At 35.0% G+C, this 20392-nt stretch overlaps 1 protein-coding gene across 7 annotated transcripts in view; it reads right to left on the reverse strand.

Annotated features, from left to right (window-relative positions):
• LOC726153 overlaps window positions 1-20392 on the reverse strand; it is a 301298-nt gene that overhangs the window by 151497 nt on the left and 129409 nt on the right. The window contains exon 1 of one of the 7 annotated variants that reach the window (XM_001121913.5): window positions 10769-10787. The exons of the other annotated variants lie outside the window; for them this stretch is intronic. The gene's annotated coding sequence lies outside the window, so the exon portion shown is untranslated. Of the gene's footprint in view, window positions 1-10768; window positions 10788-20392 lie in introns of those variants that run through there. 7 annotated transcript variants of the gene reach the window in all.

Raw genomic sequence — 20392 nt, forward strand, 5'->3', positions numbered from 1 at the left:
GAATTTGAGCAAGAAAAGAAAATTGGGGAATCGCGGTATCAATTTTCCGCGCGCGAGAAAATGGCCGCATCCATATCGTATCCGTCACGGTATTTAACACCTTTCTGAAATTCTGCCCGTGCAGAAATAAACCGGGAGCGTAACGTGTCTCGTAAAATCCGCGATGTGACTCGGACACGGTCCACAGCTTTTCCGTGTTTCGTTTTTGAATTAGAACAAGGTCTTTGTCTATGAGTCATTCTATTTCGAATCGAGCGAGCGAGCGAGCGAGCGACCACGATGTGCAACTATAACTCGGTTTGCTGGATGTAATCCAACACGGTGTGCATATGTTTAAAATTACAGGGGAAAAACGAGGTTTTATTTTTTCTTCTTCTTTCTTCTTCTTCTTTTTGCGCACACGATTTATGAAATCGACGATTGTGCACGATCTCGTTTCGAGATTAATCTTGACGTTTATTTATCTCTAAGTTTCGAGCAATTAAAATATATATTTTTTCTCTTCAACGTGTACAGAATTGATATTTATTCGAAGATGAAGAAAATTAGCAAGCTTTTATTGATCGTATCGAAAAAGTAATTCTTGTGATGATGATGATTAATTAGCATTCGTTATTCAGTTGAATGCAATTCTTGTTGTTCAAAATAATTTATTAAGCACTTGGAACAAGTTTCTTAGAAAAAGGAAAGAAATAAATTTTACCTAAAAATCTTCGTTTCATCCATAATAGTTGAATCGTCGAAAGGATCCTCGCTCGTTCTTCATCGACAATTCATTAATTATACAACAATTATCGACGGTAAACAGATTCCTTGAACAGAATCCGATAATAATATTCGAGGAAAACGATTAAATTATTCGCTACCTTTGATAAAATATTCTCCTCGTTTTCGCGAGATCAATCTCTTTTCCTCTTCCTTTCTCTCTCTCGTCTTCCTCGTCACGTTAATTTTCCACCATTTTAAACGCGACCCAAAAGGAATTAATTAAATCAAAGATTCGCAAAATTTGTTCTACTGCACAAACCAGCGGAGCTCGGGGCAAAGGGAAGACGTTCCGCCGGGTCCTCGAACAAGAACCGGGGTCAAGATTTTAATCTGATAATTGTCACTTCCTCGAGATCCCGCTTCGCGCTCTAAAAAAAAAAAGAAAAAGAAAAAGAAATAATCCTCTACCAAGTGTTTTGAGAACACTTGAACCATCTGTAAAGTGGATCCGTGTATTAATCATCGGCACTCCTTTCTCTGAAGGATTAATCGTGGGATTAGTTGAATTGAAGAAAGTGTATCGAGTCGTGCAAATATTCCAAATATCACGAATATTTCGTTCAAGTCGGTTTAAATGATTTGGATAGATTTGGTTGAAATAAAGTTGTTTAATAATAAAAAAAACGTTCCAATTTATACGGGGGAGTTTTTTTTTCCCCCACAGAGATACTTCATTTACATTCCAAAATGTTTAATTGGAATAAAAAACGTTTCCAATTTACACGCACGAGCCACTTCATTTACATTCCAAAATTCTTTTAACTGGGTAAAATGTATGGTGAATTGGTGGAATATTTAACAATTTGTACGATCATCGTTGTTCTATTTTTCGTCGATGTTTTTTTTTTTACACATATTCAAAAATTTAAGGGATGATTTTTCAATAAAACGAGGATTTAAAAAAAAATGTGTTTTATCCTCGATTTCTTCACTCTTGTTATTCTACGATTATTCGATTTTAATTTCCTTCAACTTCTTAGTTGATTCGAGGTTCGATTTTTTTCATGTTTCGGTGAACAGTAATTTTATTAACGACGTAGCGATTTTTGGCTTCGGTTAGATACAGTAAAGTTTAAGCACTTTTCATTTACCGTTGCCACGGAAAGCGGTGTAGTTTCATTTTGGTGGAACAGTGCAGTTGGGTCTCGTATTCTTGTAGCCGCGTGCTTTGGCTAAAATAGAATGCGTAATTATCCCCTTCGTTGTTAAAGATACAACAACCCGTGTCCCGCGAGGTGCGAAGATCTTTCCACGAAAATCATTCTCTCAGAATCTTTTCCAAGTGATATCGAAATACGTGAAATTTTCATACAAATCGGCCAATCAATAAATCGAATTCTACGATTTATAAATATAAAATTAAAAATATAATTTTATTATCAATCAAGAAATAATATTTTCAACGTTTTGAAAAATTTTCTATCTAAATTTCATGATTGGAAACGCTTTCAGATTCTACTATTTTTACTATATCGTTTAAAAATTACGAGATATTATTTCATTAATTTGTTCTGAATTAATAATAAATAATTAAGCTCGCATTATTTTATTACGTTAGAAAAATAGTGATTCCATCACCTTCGAAGAAGAAAAAAAGATCCAAGCCTTCCGTCTCTGAGTAAAAAAAGAAGAAAGAAAAAAATTTCATCCCCTTAATCATGAGAAATTTGATCAAGTGGTTTGTTCTTGATAGATTACCCTGCATACCGTCACGACAATATCGCGGCAAGGCGAGGCGAGGCGAGGCGAGGCGAGGCCGTTTACGGTTCAAGCACCAATAAAAATTCGCCCTCGAGTATTATTAAATTTCACGGGGAGCTAATGCGTCAAATCTAGCACGGTTTGCAACGGTATGCGATAAATGATTCTAATTGAACGTTGACACTGATAAGGAGGATAATAAAATGACACGGATATAGAATTTCGAAATCCTGAAATCCCTCCCCCATTTATCGTTAATACCACTGAATTTCGATCCGAGTTTCTGGTCACTTTCGAAATTCGAAAAATTAAAAAAAAAGAAATATCCTCCCGATATTTAACAATCGATTTTATCTACGAATAAACGAAGTAGGAGATATTGTGATATGTATTCTTTAGGAGACTAAAAATCACAATAATAGAAATAATAGAATCGTTAACGCCACTGAATTTCGATTCGAGTTTCTCATTTCGTCACTTTCGAAATCCCAAATTCGAAAAATTAAAAAAAAAGAAAAATGCCTGTGAAATATCCTTCCAATATTTAACAATCGATTTTATTTATGAATAAACGAGGTAGAAAGTATTATAATATTCTTTAAGAGATTAAAAATCACAATAGAAATAATAGAATCGTTAACGCCGATCGGAGTTTTTCGTCACTTTCGAAATTCGAAAAATTAAAAAAAAGATAAAATGCCTATGAAATATTCTCCCCATATTTAACATCGAATATAGTAATCGATTTTATCTACGAATAAACGAGGTAGGAGATATTGTGATATTCTTTAAGAGATTAAAAATCACAATAGAAATAATAGAATCGTTAACGCCACTGAATTTCGATCCGAGTTTCTCATTTCGTCACTTTCGAAGTTCCAAATTCGAAAAATTAAAAAAAAGAAATATTTTCCCGATATTTAACAATCGATTTTATCTACGAATAAACGAGGTATCGTAATATATTCTTTACGAGATTAAAAATCACAATAGAAATAACAGAACCGTTTCAATTTAACACTTGTAATTATAATATTTATGAAATTACACCGATTCAATTTTTGTAAATCGAAACGTTAAAAAACAAGAAAAAGAATGCAATGATTAAAAGGATTGAAAACAGAAGAATATTAATAAGAATATTAACGTAATTCAAGATTAATTTATCACTCTGAGAAACGCGCCACGGATATGTTTCTACCTTTTTACTTGAAATATATATATATATATATATTTCTTTTTATTTCGACCTCCTACCTGCGCCTTTCAAACGTTCGTTTGTGTGCAACAATGAAGTTCAAAAGAGAGGAAAAAAAAAAAAAAAAAAAGAAAAATAATATATTTTCTAAAGCTGTACAAATGCTCCAAGTTAATTACAAACTCCACGGTAATTGTTACAACACAGCGGGTGCATAACTGCACTCCGCGACAAGCACTTTTAATTAGCGGTGATTTCACGGGGAATTAGATAATGAAAATAAAATGTTAATAGCGTGCATTAATAACCGGGGGAATGATTAAATCATCCGCGATAATAACGGGGTTGGAAATTTCGCGGGGTACAACGAGTATACAGCGTCATCCGATACTGACAGGTATAATAAAATAATGCAGGATGCATTTCCGGTAATTGGCAAAAGACATTAAATTTTCGCGATGGCTAGATTTTCTGCCATCGACAAGTTTCATCGTGTCTTCTTTTTTTTTTTTTTTTTTTTAATTTAATCTCTTATCTTGTTTTGTTTTATTTTATTTATTTATTTATTCATTCGTTCGTTCGTTCGTTCGTTCATTCATTCATTCATTGTTTGGTTTTGACAAATTCAATTTGTCTCGACAGTCGTGTACGTACCCCTTTTATCGGGACACAATTATATTAATAGCGTTTCTTTTTTTTTTTTTTTCATCAATATTTACGATAAATTCATCAGATGTTTGCACGAGTACTCGATGCCACTCGGGTTGAATAAATATATACGAAATAACGAACGTATAGATACATTGTTTCGTAAGATGATCAAATTTATATCCACTTTACAAGAATCGCGTATTTTAAGAGGGTTAACATCCCTTTTCGCAATCGTTTGTAATCAAATAAGAAGGCAATTACTTAATGCAACCGAGTTATAACCGTGCCAAGATAAATGTCATCGTTGGAATTACAAATACGAGGAGTCGAATAATACTGGCTTAATTTTACATTCGAAACCGCGGAAATATTGATTTTACCACGATGGTTAAACACGATTAAAATCTTGAATCGAATACACGAAGCTCGATGAATTTCTAAAAAAAAAAAAAAAAATTAATCGAATGAGAGACAGGAAGAGATTGAAATAACATTCACTGCATATATATATACACATTTCAATTTTCGATACGATTTCTAAGCAAGCCAAATTCCATTCTTCGCTATAATTGCAAAAATCCTTCCTTCCTCTCTATCCTCCAAAATATCCAAATATCGAATCCTTCGACTTACTATCTCCCATTTCCAAGCCGACTCGACAAAGCACACGAGAAAATTTCCAAAATTATATCTTAATTTTCCTAAAAAAAACAAAACTTTGCACTTACAATTTGCTCCAATTCTAAAAACTCTCGAGCAAATTTCCAAAATTATATCTTAATTTTCCTAAAAAAGAAAACTTTGCACTCACAATTTGCTCCAATTGTAAAAACTCTCGAGCAAATTTCCAAAATTATATCTAAATTTTCCTAAAAAAAAGAAAACTTTGCACTTACAATTTGCTCCAATTCCAAAAACTCTCGAGCAAATTTCCAAAATTATATCTTAATTTTCCTAAAAAAGAAAACTTTGCACTTACAATTTGCTCCAATTCCAAAAACTCTCGAGCAAATTTCCAAAATTATATCTTAATTTTCCTAAAAAAGAAAACTTTGCACTTACAATTTGCTCCAATTGTAAAAACTCTCGAGCAAATTTCCAAAATTATATCTTAATTTTCCTAAAAAAAACAAAACTTTGCACTTACAATTTGCTCCAATTCCAAAAACTCTCGAGCAAATTTCCAAAATTATATCTAAATTTTCCTAAAAAAAAGAAAACTTTGCACTTACAATTTGCTCCAATTCCAAAAACTCTCGAGCAAATTTCCAAAATTATATCTTAATTTTCCTAAAAAAAACAAAGAAAACTTTGCACTCACAATTTGCTCCAATTGCAAAAACTCTGGAGCAAACTCCATCGTCCAGAGAATCTCGAAAACGCCCAGAAGCGGCTTCGACGCCGCAATCTCCACCCCAGCCTAGAACAAGAGGGATCGGTCCATCCCTCGAAGCGTTCGCGTGAAAATCGTCCGCTTTGTTCGGCAAAACTCGGCCGAAACCCGGCACGTCAGTTGCGGGTTCCGGCGCGTGTCTCCACGATTTATCCCGCGCGCGTGGCCTCCAACTTTCGAGGGGTGAGAGGGAGGGGTAGTTCCGTTTTGCCGTCCCTCCAACGTTTTCAACGGGGGTCCAACAGGGTCGATGTTTCGAAACTGGCGACCGATCGCCGCTGGTCGCCTCGGGGATATGCATCAGTTACGAGTTTCCGCGTGCGTTGTGTTCCCGCGAAGAGCGCATAGGAAAAGGGAAAATTTCGCGGGGAAACAAAGGGGGAGGAGGGGGGAGTTGGTTGCAGAGGCAGTGCGCCTCGACGCTCTTCTCTTGATCTCGTGCTTGGATTATTTGGTTCACGAATGGGCAAATGTTTCTTCTTTTAACTAATCCTAATATCTTCTTTTTATATTTTATTCAATTATATAATTTAGCGTTCCTCTTTTCAGGAAATATATTCGATCCATCAATCGGTATTTGTCTTTTAATAAATTGATCGATTTGTATTTCTTCCAATTATTGTTTTTGATTAATTCAATCTCGAATAATTATTAAATTTAAAATTATCCCAAAATCTGAATATCAATCTAATATCTAATTGTCTTTATTAGATTAATATTTTATATTATAATTGTAAATATTTTTAGAGTTAAGATAGATATTGAAAATATATTATTTTACAGTTTTAATTTGTCATGCTTTGTCTGAACAAAGTTCCAGTTAGTCCCGATTAAGGATTGATAGACCGTTAATAAAAAACGTGTAAGAATCTACGAATCACTTTACCCCAAATTAAAACTGTAAAATAATATATTTTCAACATCTGTCTTAACTCTAAAAATATTTACAATTATAATATAAAATATTAATTTAATAAAGACAATGATATTAGATTGATATGCTGGAATATACTGGTAAAAAATGGTGGTTCTCTTAGCTCCAACAACTTGTCTGAAAAAAGAAATATTCTTAAATAGAACATTTTACTTTGTAACGTTCTTTTTTAGAATGAAAAATAAAAAAGTTACTATACTTGCTCTTCCAAAAAACTTCAGATCGTGTGATGCATGTTCGATAAATGAACTAAATAATTATTGTAATATTTCATTCACAATATCGATGGAAACGAGATAAAAATCATTACTCATTGCAAACGAATTATACGGTAAAAAAGCGCCTTTCTCTCCTCGTGGAATTGAACAACTTCCGTCCAAGAAAAATATGGGAGAGGAGGGGAAGCGGAAAGTGGAGTCGAACAGTCTGCAAATGTGCAAACGACGATTGATCAGTTCGATCGGAATGCGTGTACGATAATCGGCGCGGTCGGTAATTGAATGCGCGGTGTAAATCGATCGATGAATGAAATATGATCCCTCCCCTCCCCGATTGAAATATGGGAGAAGGATAAGGTCGATCGATTCGCCAATGTTTACCGATTTCCTGCCCGATTGTCTCCTCTCGAGGGATGATTCTTCGATACGGTGATGATGACAATTCGATTAAATTTTTTAAAATAATATCGTCGAATCAAAAAGCGAAATTTTGCAGTGATATCCTCTATCTGAAAAGGATAATATTATATATTTAATATTATAATATAATTAATATTATATAATTAATATTATATAATTTATAATTAATATTATAACATAATATTTTTCGCGTATATCAGAATTTTAATAAAGTAATTGGAAGTTGAGGAATTAATTTTTGTAAATTTTCTGAAGTTATACGAAGATTAAGCTGAGAATTGCACGAGAGAAAATAAAATTTCGTCGAAGGATAAATTTTGATTCGATATTGCGAATTTCATTCATTCACCGTATTCGAATATCTAGAACGTATTAATCACTAAAGTGTTCTATGCACAGATGTTAATAACTTGTATTCTCTTGCACTTTAGCTTCATTAAAGCGAATACCTTGTTCACAACAAAAGTCCTAAGTCCTCGGGGAATTATGTTTGAGGTAATTAATCGTCAGTTAGGGTTAAATGTTTCAAAGGCGGAGTAATAAATTAATTGCCGAGCGCGCACTTGATCGTTTATGTATATATATATGTAATTCACTTGGGATAAAATAATATTCCATTCGTGATCTGAAACTGTATTAATTTTTATATAATTATAAATATTAATATATTTTAATTTTATTTATACTTACTACTTTATATCACCACGTATAAGAAAGAAGAAAACGTTTTGATGAGAGAATAAAACGCGAAAAGAAAACTGTATCAAAAGTGTATTAATTGTAGTTCTATATATATATCGAGAATGATGGAACGCAAAAAAATAATCCCCGCAACAAGTATCAAACTAATTCAACAAATGAAATAAGACATTTTCTTCTCCAAGATTTTATTCAAACACGGCAAAGCTCAAACGGCGGCCGTATATATTAGGGATATTACTTCTGCAAATTTAATGCGGCATAATTGTAAGTGACTTTATAGAGTTCTGTAAGGAATTAGTTGGAATGAAGTTCGGTTCAAGTTAATTGCAAGAACCGAACAACTTCTCTAAAGTTTTCTTAAATTATATTCTCTCCTCGCCTCACCGAGATCATCGATATATATATATACATAAATTATTCGTTAATCAACTTATTATTTTAATTATCGAATAAACAAATAACGAAAAGAAATTCCATTGGCGATTCAATTTCGCCTAACACGAATACGAAAGATACTCGGCGTGCAGGAAACCGTCAGAGTTTCACCGAAACAAAAAATAAAAAGAAGAAGAAGAAGAAGAAGAAAAAAAAGACGAAGGCCGAAGTTCAGTAACTTTGAAACTGTATAACATCGTTTTCTAGTTTACGACGTTACGGTTACGAGGCAACGTGTAACATCGTGTAAATTTCCAAGCGTAGGTCGGGCAAAATCACGCGAACGCTTTGAGCAACGATGCTGATTTATATAATGGCAGTTTCGAACGGAATAAAAGGGGAGGGGAAACGTGTCTCGAGGTTCCATTAAATTCCAATTCATTTCGCGCAACTGCTCTCTCTACTTGAAATTTCTAATCTCTAAAAAAAAAAAAAAAAAACACCGTGAAGCGATATTTCACGACTTGTAAATTTCGCGACGAAAAAAAAAAGAATAAGGGAAAAAGTAAATGAATTACACACCTCAGGGGGAAGTTTTATAACCTCATAAACACGATTTAATAAATTTCGCCGATTCTCCGGTGTGTCTGTACATACACACACACACACATATACGAGGCGAATAAACGAAACACTTCGTAAACGCAGGTGCAAATTCGTTATATTCACATGCAGATTATCTCGCATCGTGGTTCGGGGCATCCGCGAAATTATGATATAAATGGAAATAACTCTGATTAATAGTTGGGCAGGGGTCGGTGGTGGTAAAACGGTTAACGTGACCTAGAAGATATTATTAATGGTTACTTTACAATAGATCCCGAATTGAATGAGAAGGAGGGGAGGGACGAGGGAGGGGGGGAGCTAAAATGATGAGCTGATTTCGTTCGCCGTCACGAGTTGTATAAATTATTCAACGCTATCCCGATATAAAATAGCGCATTGTGATCACCGCGCCATCACCCCTCGTCAAACTCTTCCCTCGCCTCCTCATAATTTTATAACTTCCGTTCCGTTGGATACATTCCGCGCACTCACACACCGACGAAACGAAACGCTATTCCATTCGTTTACCACGCTGTTTTATCTTTTTCTTCTTCTTCTTCTTCTTTTTCTTCGATCGAATTTTCACGATTGTAAAACGATCGAAATCGAGACAACTCGAGGAAATGGATGAGATGAAATTAGGAAAATAAAATATTGGAACGGATTCAATTAACGATATCCTAATAAGAATTCTGTTCTCTGATGCGAGAGAAGGAGAGGGAGAAGGGGATGCAATGTTAAGATTTCTATGCAAATTAACCTTTGCTTTTGCTTGCTCGTTTGAAAGGGGGATGGATTTTTGCTAGTCTCTTTTCGGAGAGAGGAAGAGAAATGGGATTTATTGGAATTCTTTTTTTCTTTCTGGTTGCTCTCTAACTTTTTTGAGGGGAGTTTTTAATTTGATTCTTATTATTGAAATTTTATAGGTGAAATTGTTATATGGAGATTCGTGAAACTACAATTACTATTGTACAATCTATTGTACTTTAAAAAAATGGGAATTAATCGTTAAAATTTCTCTGAAAAATAAAAGGAAATATATACTTTTTATCGAGCAATAAATAATTCTCAAGAGACATCAAATTAATTTTCACTCGTCACTAAAATCTGTGCCAACAATTCGACGAAAGAATAATCCCTATTTTATTTCCTCCTCCTCCTCCTTTCTCAAAAAAAAGAAAATTCTAAAGTATCCAAGTCGACGAAGAGAAGAGATTTCAAAATCGCGCCCCGAGCATTAATTAACGCGCTACAAGCGAGAGACCTTTCCCTCCCTCTTCCCTCTTTTTTCAACAACCAACCAATAAACTCGAATAAACCCCTTTCGATACATAATTAAAGACACCGCTCGGTTTCTTTAAATTCGAAGAAGAAGAAGAGGGTTTCCCTCGAAAACGAAAACGAGACGAACAATACCGTTTCGCGCATCTTTCACCGTGCTAGGGTAAAGCGCGGCGGAAAATCCCAAGGGACTAATATAATTTGCCTCTCGTACAAGACGACCCCTAATCCGCACTCCCGAACAACAACACACTGCACACTGCGTGTATAGACGCATCGCATGGAGGAAAATACACGCGCGAAACGCTCGTATACACGTTCTCACTCGAGGCACGATTTCTTTTTTTCCCCTCTCTTTCTCTCTCCCCCTCTTCGTCACCTTTCGGTGAAACGCACGGAACGAAGGTTTGTTCCGGGCAGAAGAAATTAGATTATGCCTCTCCGGGTGGAGTAAGACGACGGAATAATCCGATAGACAGCGTTAATTTTTGCCAAGGGAGGGAAGACTTGGAGGAACTAACCTTCCCAATTGGCCGTGGTAATAAGTCCGTAGAGAGTTTGAAATTTATAGATGCACTGTGGCTGGATGGGAATTTTTTTTTCTGGAAGAAAGAAGAGAGAAATAAAGTCTCGTTTGATTGTGATTGATCGATCGAACGTAATTATATTTTATAAGACAATTATATATATATGTATTGTTAATATTCGGGAATGTTTTAAATTGGAGAATTTTTTGGAGGATGATGGAGGATGATTCTTTTATAAAGTAAAAATGATTTGATTAAGAATGCACGTTTAATAAAGGAAATAGGAAGGAAGTGTTATTTAGATGCGAATCGTGCCGATGCCTTTGTTCGACTGAGCTCGGTGTGTCGCTGGCGGTTCGAAAAGGAAAACAAATACGGAATCGAAACACCGATCACGCGATGTTTAGCTCGAATATAAATACACGAGATTACGAGTCTCGCCTTTGTTACGCGTGTAAATTCAAAACAGATTAGAAAGTGGATTAAAATTAACCTTTAACGCTTATTGTATATATTCGAAAGGAAAGATGAAAAAGTATTTCGCATTGTTGCGATTACATACGTATATGGAAAACGTATAAAATATTACCTCGAACAATTGGTAATTCGTTTTATTTAACGAACACTTTCCACACGCACGGTTGTGTTTTAAAATAATCTACGATTATTTCGCGAGAATATTATTTCAAAAATATCCTCGGTTATAGAAACAACAGCGGTGCAATTTCCTTTCCAAACGAAACGAAATATTTCTCACGTTTGATCGTTATTTCGTCCATTTATATTCCATAATTAACAATTTTTTTGGAATTAACAATTTTTCCATGTGTTATTTCAAATAGCCATTGTTCCTTCCCTTTTTTTTTTTATTCTCCAATTGATTCCACAACGTAATTCGACTCGATGAAAAGGGGGGGAATGGTGTCATCCCGATAAAACCGCGTTTCAACCGGTTGCTTTCGGTTCGAAAACAAAGGAAATATATTCTCCCGCCGTTGAGAATTGGCTTCGTACAAGGTGTCCCCTAATTCGCGCGAAGAAAATTCCTTGTGAAAATTCCGTGGGAACAACGCTGGCTTTTCAAAATTTCATTCGCAACGCCTCTGCGGAGGACGACACGCGCTATAAAATATTCGAAAACTTGGTATATTCCAGCGTATCGACTCGAGGAATTCGATGGAATCTTTCTAATCCGAAATCGATTTTTATCGTTTAATCCTTTTCTTTTTCGAACGTTTCTCACATTATTAGATACTGTATATATAACTGTATTATTAATAACTGTATATTTTATATTATGTACTGTAACTGTATATTATTATTATTAATAACTGTATTATTGTTAATTGAATCAACGAATTGTTGAAAATTTATTAAGATACATTTCTTTACATCAATTTTATTATTCGTGTAAATTGGCCAATATAATAATTCTTTCAAATTCTCGAAAGGAAAGGTTAATTAATTCGATGGAAACGAAAAATTTTAGTATTACTATCTCAAAAATGATGTAATGAAATTCAAAGTACAACTATATCGAATAATTTCTTTCTTTATATCAATTTTATTATTCGTGTAAATCGACCAATATAATATTCCTTCAAATTCTTTAAAGGAAAGGTTAATTAATTCGATGGAAACGAAAAATTTTAGTATTACTATCTCAAAAATGAAATGATGTAATGAAATTTAAAGTACAACTATATCGAATAATACTGGAGAAACGACGATCATATATCTGAAATGCAATAATTTCAAAACGAACTTAACATTCGGGACGAGGAAATTACGGCGTGGATTTATTCCTCGTCGAAAATAAAAAAATAAATAGATATAGATAAAAAGAAGAAGAAGAAAAAAAAAGGGCACCGAAATTGCAGGACGTATGACAAATCGAGTTCTTTATTGTTCCAAGTGCGGAAAGTCCAATTCGCGGGCGGATGAACCTCGGAACGAGAGAGCTGGGGTGTGGGTATAAATTCGCGTAATTTTCTACGATGGGATTCCACGTGTCGACGCGGAAGCTACGCTTCCACCTCTCATTTACTCCACCTATATCTGGCCTGAAAAGCCCGCGCGTACACGTGTATGGAGAATAGCGCGAGCAACGGCGAAGATGAATGGAATGAAATACGGGAAACCGTGGCAAGAAGAGGACGAAGAAGGATCTAGCAAGGGGCCGAGATCCTAAAGATAAATTGAAGGAACGAAATAGGAAACACCGGTGAGAGATATCGCGGTTATGGCTTGGAATAATTACGGAGAGATTTCGTGCTGAATTATGGAAACCCCTTGGTGAGATTTTCTTTTTTTTTTTTTTGAATTTTACACGCAGATTTCTTCTCCGAGAATTTTATTTTCTCCGATTCGACAATCTCGATTAAATTTCTCTCTTTCTCTCTCGTCCCAAAATTATTCGGGAATATATTATTAATTTGCGTGCCCTTGATTAATTCAACGACGTGCACGCGAATATTTTGTGAAAATCATTTGTAAGAATTACGAATAAAACAATCGAATTCGAATAATAATAATTACGCTTATTCGGGAATGTTATTTTCGAAATATATAATCCTTCTTTCTTGATATAAAATAGAAATGAAAAAAGAAACGAAGAGGTACAAATTAATCTCGATTTTCAAGTAGATATATCTCATTCGTTCCAGGAGGGAAAAAAAATAATGAAAATATAATTCTCATTATTATTCGGCTTCCTTTCCGAATTGGAATCGAAAGAAAGAAAAATAAGAACAAGGAAGGAGATAATAAAAAGAAAAAGACGGAAAGAGAGAGCGATTCGCTCGTGTAATTTTTCCGCATTTCTCGGGAAAAAAAGTGGTGTAAACCGCGTGGGATCGGCCGTGCTAATATTCCTTCGATTCAACCTTGCTCGGCATTATGTTATATTCTTGAGGAGGGAGAGAGGGAAGGAAGGGCGAGGAAAAATATCAGGCGTTACGAACGGTAAAGAAAACAGAGAAACGCGAGGGAACAACAGATAAAGGGATTTATAACAGGCTAGAACGGAGAATTAGTAGTATAAAGCTCCATAAGTCAGACGTTCCCTGCCTGTTTCATCCTTGTGAAATCCTTTCGCGCCTGTTTTACTTGGGAGTTACCATCATCGTTGTATAAGTTACTCCAAGTAAGATGCGAAATATAATACGCGGGGAAGATGGAAACTAGCGAAAGATCAATCTTTGGATATATTTTAACGAAAGAAAGAAAAAAGAGAAAAATGTTTCTTCTCGATCTGTTGAACCTTTAAAAACTTTTATATTATTACTCGCCAAGTTTTCATCGGTCCGAACGTTATTGTGTAAACGATATTTTAATTTTTCACTTAAATTGTCGAGAATCCAAGAAGGAAAAAGATTATCGTAAAAGATCCCAATTTTACTTCTTAAATTTTCGTATCAATTTTTTTGAAAAGATAATTTCCAAATTAATCAAGGAAGAAAAGGAATATTACTGTTCAAAATTATCATAAGAAATCTTTAAAATTTCTAAAAAATGTCCAACAAGACAAATTATCGATCGAAAAGAATCCAAAAATTTTACACCGACCATTCTATTATTTCTGATTACCGCTATTCCTAATATTCCTCGCTCTAACGAGAATCAAAATAATTTCGAGCCCCGTACCAATCTCAATTCCTCTCTCTCCTCCCCTTCACTCTCTCTCTGGTAGAATCAATCCGCGTCAAAATCGGGGATATTTCAACGAGGCAATACACGCGGCGCCAAGAACGCGGAGAGGAAGGTTGTGGAAACCGGGTCAAGCAACGAGAGACGAGGAGAAACGCCCTCGAAAATCCGGCGAGCAAAAAGGGAAAACGGGAGGAGGAGGAGGAGGAGGAGGAGGAGGAGACCGGCCAATAAAGCTCGGTGAAAAAGGAAACGGCGCGCCAATAAATTTTTCCTTTTCCTCTCCCCCGTTGCGAGGAGAGAGTATCGACGACGACGTTTGTCGCGGCAACAGACATTCCTTTCATGGCGTGTAAACGCGTGGACAAGGAAAATTGTTGATCGAATTCGAATATAATTGCAAAAAAGAAACGATGTTATCGAATTAAAAACTTGGATCAGATTACGTTGAGATCCGTCATAAAGTTACATTTTGCTAAATTAAAAAGAATTAGTACGAATTGGTTAGATTAGGTTAGGTTATTTTAAAAATTTATTAGAAAATTGTTGATCGAATTCGAATATAATTGCAAAAAAGGAACGATATTATCGATCCAAATTAAAAACTTGGATCAGATTATGTTGAGATCCGTTCATAAAGTTACATTTTGCTAAATTAAAAAGAATTAGTACAAATTGGTTAAGTTAAGTTAGGTTAGGTTAGGTTATTTTATTGGATGATTCTATTTCTTTATCGAGATATCAATCGATCATCGATTGCTATATCTTTTGTCTCATTTCAGACAATCGTATTACCAAGTTTTACCAAATTTTTCTAATTAACTATTTTACAATAGAATAATCAGATTCACGTTTTCGAGCAACTCAACTTTCGAAAATCACGAGAGAGAGAGTTTTTGGCGAAGGGGAGGGTACGAAATTTCTAGGCGTACGCAAAATGGAAACGAGAGATTGCACACGTCCCCTCCCTCCCCCGTGGATCGACACAGTGACAATTACCGGTGCCAGCTAGCCCGCCGTCCCCCCCATCTCATACATTAAAGATGTCTCCGGTTCCCCGACAATGCCTGCCAAGATTGCGTCATATGTTGCCCTCCGCATCGTGGAAACGAAGGAAAGAGGGACGAAAGAGGGTGGGTGTCTTGAGGTACGATTTGAATTTTGCATTAAACATCAATGCGTAGATTCCACGTACACCTCACCTCGCCCTCCTCCACCCCCGCAATTCCACCTTTATTGGATATATAACGCCCCATGGCCACCCTTCATAGGCGAATGCAACTGTGTGTGGGATGTGTAATAATAAACGTTTTGATTTCGATTGTTGTTTCGAAGAGGAAGATTGGAACGATCAGATTATTGGAATTTTTTTTCTTTTTTAATTAATGTTGAAGATAAATATAGAAGGTGAGAGATAATTTTTAAAGAGAAAAATTCCTAGTTTCGTAGACGCGAGTATAATAATTTGAAATTATTGTGATTGCAAAGCTTTCGCAATTTCTGCAACTTTTAATCATTTCGATCGTTATTGAATTACACGCGCGAGATTATTCATCGTCGCTTTGCAATTATCAAAAATTAATTTGAACGTGGAAGATGCTCGTGACATCTCGATCGCCGTTCAATCGCCGAAGGAACAAAACTCGATGGAAAACCTGTCGGTGGCAGATTTTTATTATTAACAATTTAATACCATCGTAACCATTCGACCAAAAAAAAAAAAAATAATAAAATAAATTCCCTCTCTTTCTTGTTTCTCCAATTATACCACGAATATTCCAAATCGATTCTTTCCATCTCCAAAAAAAAAAGAAATCTCATATTTTCTATATTCCTCGGGTTATACGATACATACTCGTCGATGAGATTTCAGAGCAGGCCGGTTAATGACAGCTCGCACAAAGAGTGTAGATTAAATTCCCTTTTGAATAAAAAGAAATTGAAAAAGGAAAGAAAGAAAGAAAGAAAGAGGAAAAAAGAAGAAGAGGCGGTGATTCGAAACCGTATAAACCGTTCGTTTAATTTAAGTAATACGAGTTGAGTGAACGATACACGACAGATAAAAGTAACAAGTGCACGTTGGCCGTGGTCCAATGGGCGGCATAACTCGGAGCGATATGCAATTTCACTCGGTTCCCCTGAGCATCGGTGGAGGGGGGAGGACGGGGTCCCGGATTAATTAGACCAAAATCTGTGGGCGCGCGAGAAACGGAGGAAAAATACGCGAATTAAATGAACGTCGAAACGACGCTAATTAAAATGGTTCTTTTGGAATTTAAGCGCGCCCTTTAATGCGTGGAAAATATATTACATTCGATAAAATTGTCCTGTGTTAATGAATATCCCCCGATCCAAGGGAAGGCTCTTCATTAAAATCGTACGTATGTATCGTTGGAAAAAAAAGAAAGAAAGAAAGAGAGAAAGAAAAATGTTTGTTCTCCTGTTTTCTATGCGAGGTTGAAGAAGAAGATATGGATGAATGATTGGAATAACGTTACCCTCTCTCTCTCTCTAATTCTATATCCTGTGATTATAATACACGAATCAATTTTTCCTTTGTACAATAGAGAGAGGTAGAGTGGATTTTTCTCTTTTCGCCGGTTTTAATTTGAAAAAAAAAAGAATCGTAGCTGTGAAATTGAGACTCGAGGTGTTAGAATCGCCATGGAAGAATTATCGGATGGAAAATATTACAGGGGTGGAAAAAATGTTATTTCTTATTATTAATAATTATAATTAATATCGAGGGAAGAAGAAATTCACGAATTATTCTGAAAAATTATCGCCTGTATGAATAATATAATTTTAGAATAATTTCAACTTAATTCTTAAGGAGTTAAGAGGATCTAAAAGCAGAAAATAGATCCTGAAGAAAGATAAGTCTTAACAAACGGATTATAATCAGAAATTCGAGACACCGAGATCTGATCTGAAAGGGTCACAAAATATCGCATAGATCTCTCAGGTGTTTTGATCGATCGAGCGTCAAGACATAAGAATGCATTAGCGATTAGCGCAATTGGCGAACTGCCCGCAACGTTCCACCAAGACAGTTCTATATTTTCTTCCCCCTCTGCTGCCTCTCCCTTGTCACTCGCATCGAAATCTTATCCGAGCATAAGATAAAATTTATTAAAACCACTGAATTTTTAAATAATTCCTTCGAATTTTTCTAATCGAGAATTGCATCATCGTAAATTTTAGAATGATATAATAATTGATTAAATAATTGAAAAAAAAGAAAAGTATTCGTACTTTCTTCCCTTTCTTTATTCATCGATCGATTTTTCCTCAACAATCGAGAACGAAAATAATTATTTCAAGGAGGATAAATTTTAAATTCCATTTCCTCGAAGAGGAAACTTCACGAATCGTGAAATAAAGAAAGAAAGATGGCCGAAAGGAGATTGTTGTTTTTGTTGCTGCCGCGACGATGTATACGTATACACGGTGAACAAGTGCACGAGAGCTATAAATGTCGCGTTGAATAACGTAACAAATAATTAGTATTAAATATCGTTTAACTGCGCGACTATTGTCATTACCACAGTATTACATCTGGGGGATGGGGGATGGGGGTGGGAGGTAACGATTGTGCCGCAGCGTGCTTATTTCCGATTAAATCCCGCGGCGTATCGTACGTAACACGAATCGTAACTGAATAGTGATTAGAATAATTCATTGGATTATGGCTGCGCAGTTCCTGATTATATTCCGCTCGTGAATTTTGGAACTTTGTAGAGCAACACGGCCTCGATTCTCGTCCATGTGTTGTTAACGTCAAATTTATTATCTAAATTTATTTATTTGCTCAGGTGTTCCGTTCCTACTTGCGAGAAGAAGAAGGAAAGAAAGAAAGGAAGAAAGAATTTCGAAAACAAGAGGATCAAACAAGAGAATTAAGAATCGAAAAATTAGAAACAATTATTTGAAATTATATGAATTTTTTTTATATCCTTATGTTATAAACCGGGAAATGGTTTCTTTATATTTCTCGAAAAGGGAAGAGGGAGAGGGAAAGAGAGATCAAAGAGTGTGGAAGGAATCGCATTCCGAAATTAGTTCGTTAAACATTCCTTAGCGTAAGTAAAATTGTTTGCTTTCTTGAATCTACTTGTATACTTTTCGAGCGCTCTTTTTAGAATTCCGAGTAAAGTTTCCAGTTTTCGAGATTGTTTCAACAACGATATCTTCTTTAACCGACGTGAAATTCTACCGCGGGTTGTTTTCTTCCGCCGAAAAAGAAAAAAAAAGGAAAAAGGAAAAAGGGAAAAAAAGGGGGAAAAAGAGCGTTTAAAATGTTGGGCAAGTACGCAACGTACACGTGCACGGTCCATTCAACATGGTGTAGGTATCGCGTGGTAAAAGGTGAAAAAGCGAAAAACTTGCTTTCGCACAGGCAACGATACCATTCAACCATCCACGATTTTCTTACTTCTATCTCCGCTCTTTGTCCCCCTTTGTTGCGTCGTGCGATATTTCTTCACCAACGATTCTTACGAATCCTTACGAATATAACCCCGGGGATGCGTTTGAAAACGCGCGCTTTATAAATACTTTGGTCCGCTTCTTCGTCGCGAGAGAAACGAATATTCTTCCCTTTGATCCCAAGAAGAAATAATTACGTCGAAACAGTTCCGTTCCATTTTTTTTTAGATAATCGTATTCGTATTTCGAAATATTCTTTTTTCTCTCTTTCTCTCTCTCGAATCTCGATTAAACTCTATTAAAATTGGGAAAAGTTTAAATCGTTAATATATAACTTCGAAGAAGCTATTTTTAAGATAGCGATTTTCGATGAAAGATAATTAAAAGAACTTGGAACTTTGCTCTTTAAAACGTAATCTTGATCTATTTCCAACATATCCTCGTGTAAAGAAAACGTTATTTCTTAAATCATTTACGTTGATTACGATTAAAATTAGGAAAACTTTCGATTATTTTCTGTCGATGAATGAACGATCATTGGAAACTTTGCCTTTTAAAATTCTTTTTCGTTTATTTCGATATGACTTCCGGTTCCCGAAATATCGTCCTATAATTTTTGATCCTTTAGTATTTCTGTCCTTGTCGTCTCCTCTTTTCATCTACTCCAAATTGTGAACATATAATTCTAGAAAAAATAATCGTATAATTTCTAAAAACAAAAAAGAAATATGAATCATTGAATCAAGGACTCATAATTTCTTAAGCTTCACGAACACTTAAATCTCAACAGTAGATCGAGATGGCTTCCTCTATATTTTTTTTGAATAAGTTTTAACGAAAAAAATTTTAATTTCTTCACATATTTTTATTTGCGATTCTAATAAATAATAAATAATAATAAATGTATATAGAGATATGTTTAATTTAAATTTTTGTTCGAATATTTGAACAAAACGTGTATAAGAAAAAAATGTTAACTTAAAAATATAAATAAAAGATCATCAAGTAAGATTCTGATGGATATGGATATAGATCTATCGTGTAAACGTTGCACTTTTAATCATATACCGGCCACCCTCATCATCGTTGAGAAATCTCATTACGTTTCATTAATTGAATTATTACTATTTCAGGGGAGCGCGTACAGGTACAGTTTTGCGCATAGTTGTGCGGGAGAATTAAAGCCATTAATTAAATCATATTGGGACGCGTACCATAATGTCAATCCGTCGAATTCAATTCGTAATCGTTCCTCATCAATATCGAATCTGATTCCGATTATCCGTTACCCTCCTTAAAACGTCATTAAAAATAATGGCAAACATATCGAGCGAGCGCCACCCTATCGTTAAATCGAATTTGAATTTGTTGTTGTCGGACGTTAAACGATTGAATAGAGAAAAAGAAAAAAATGCAAAATTATCCTTAAGAAGATACTTGATGAGATATTTCAAAATTTAATAATCTCTCGAAAAATCCCCCATTAAAATCCATCGAAGTCTAATATTTTTATAATAAAATTGAAAAGTGTTAAGTTAATAA

Source organism: Apis mellifera, linkage group LG14, assembly GCF_003254395.2.
Source record: "Apis mellifera strain DH4 linkage group LG14, Amel_HAv3.1, whole genome shotgun sequence".
Taxonomy (NCBI): Eukaryota; Metazoa; Arthropoda; class Insecta; order Hymenoptera; family Apidae; genus Apis; species Apis mellifera.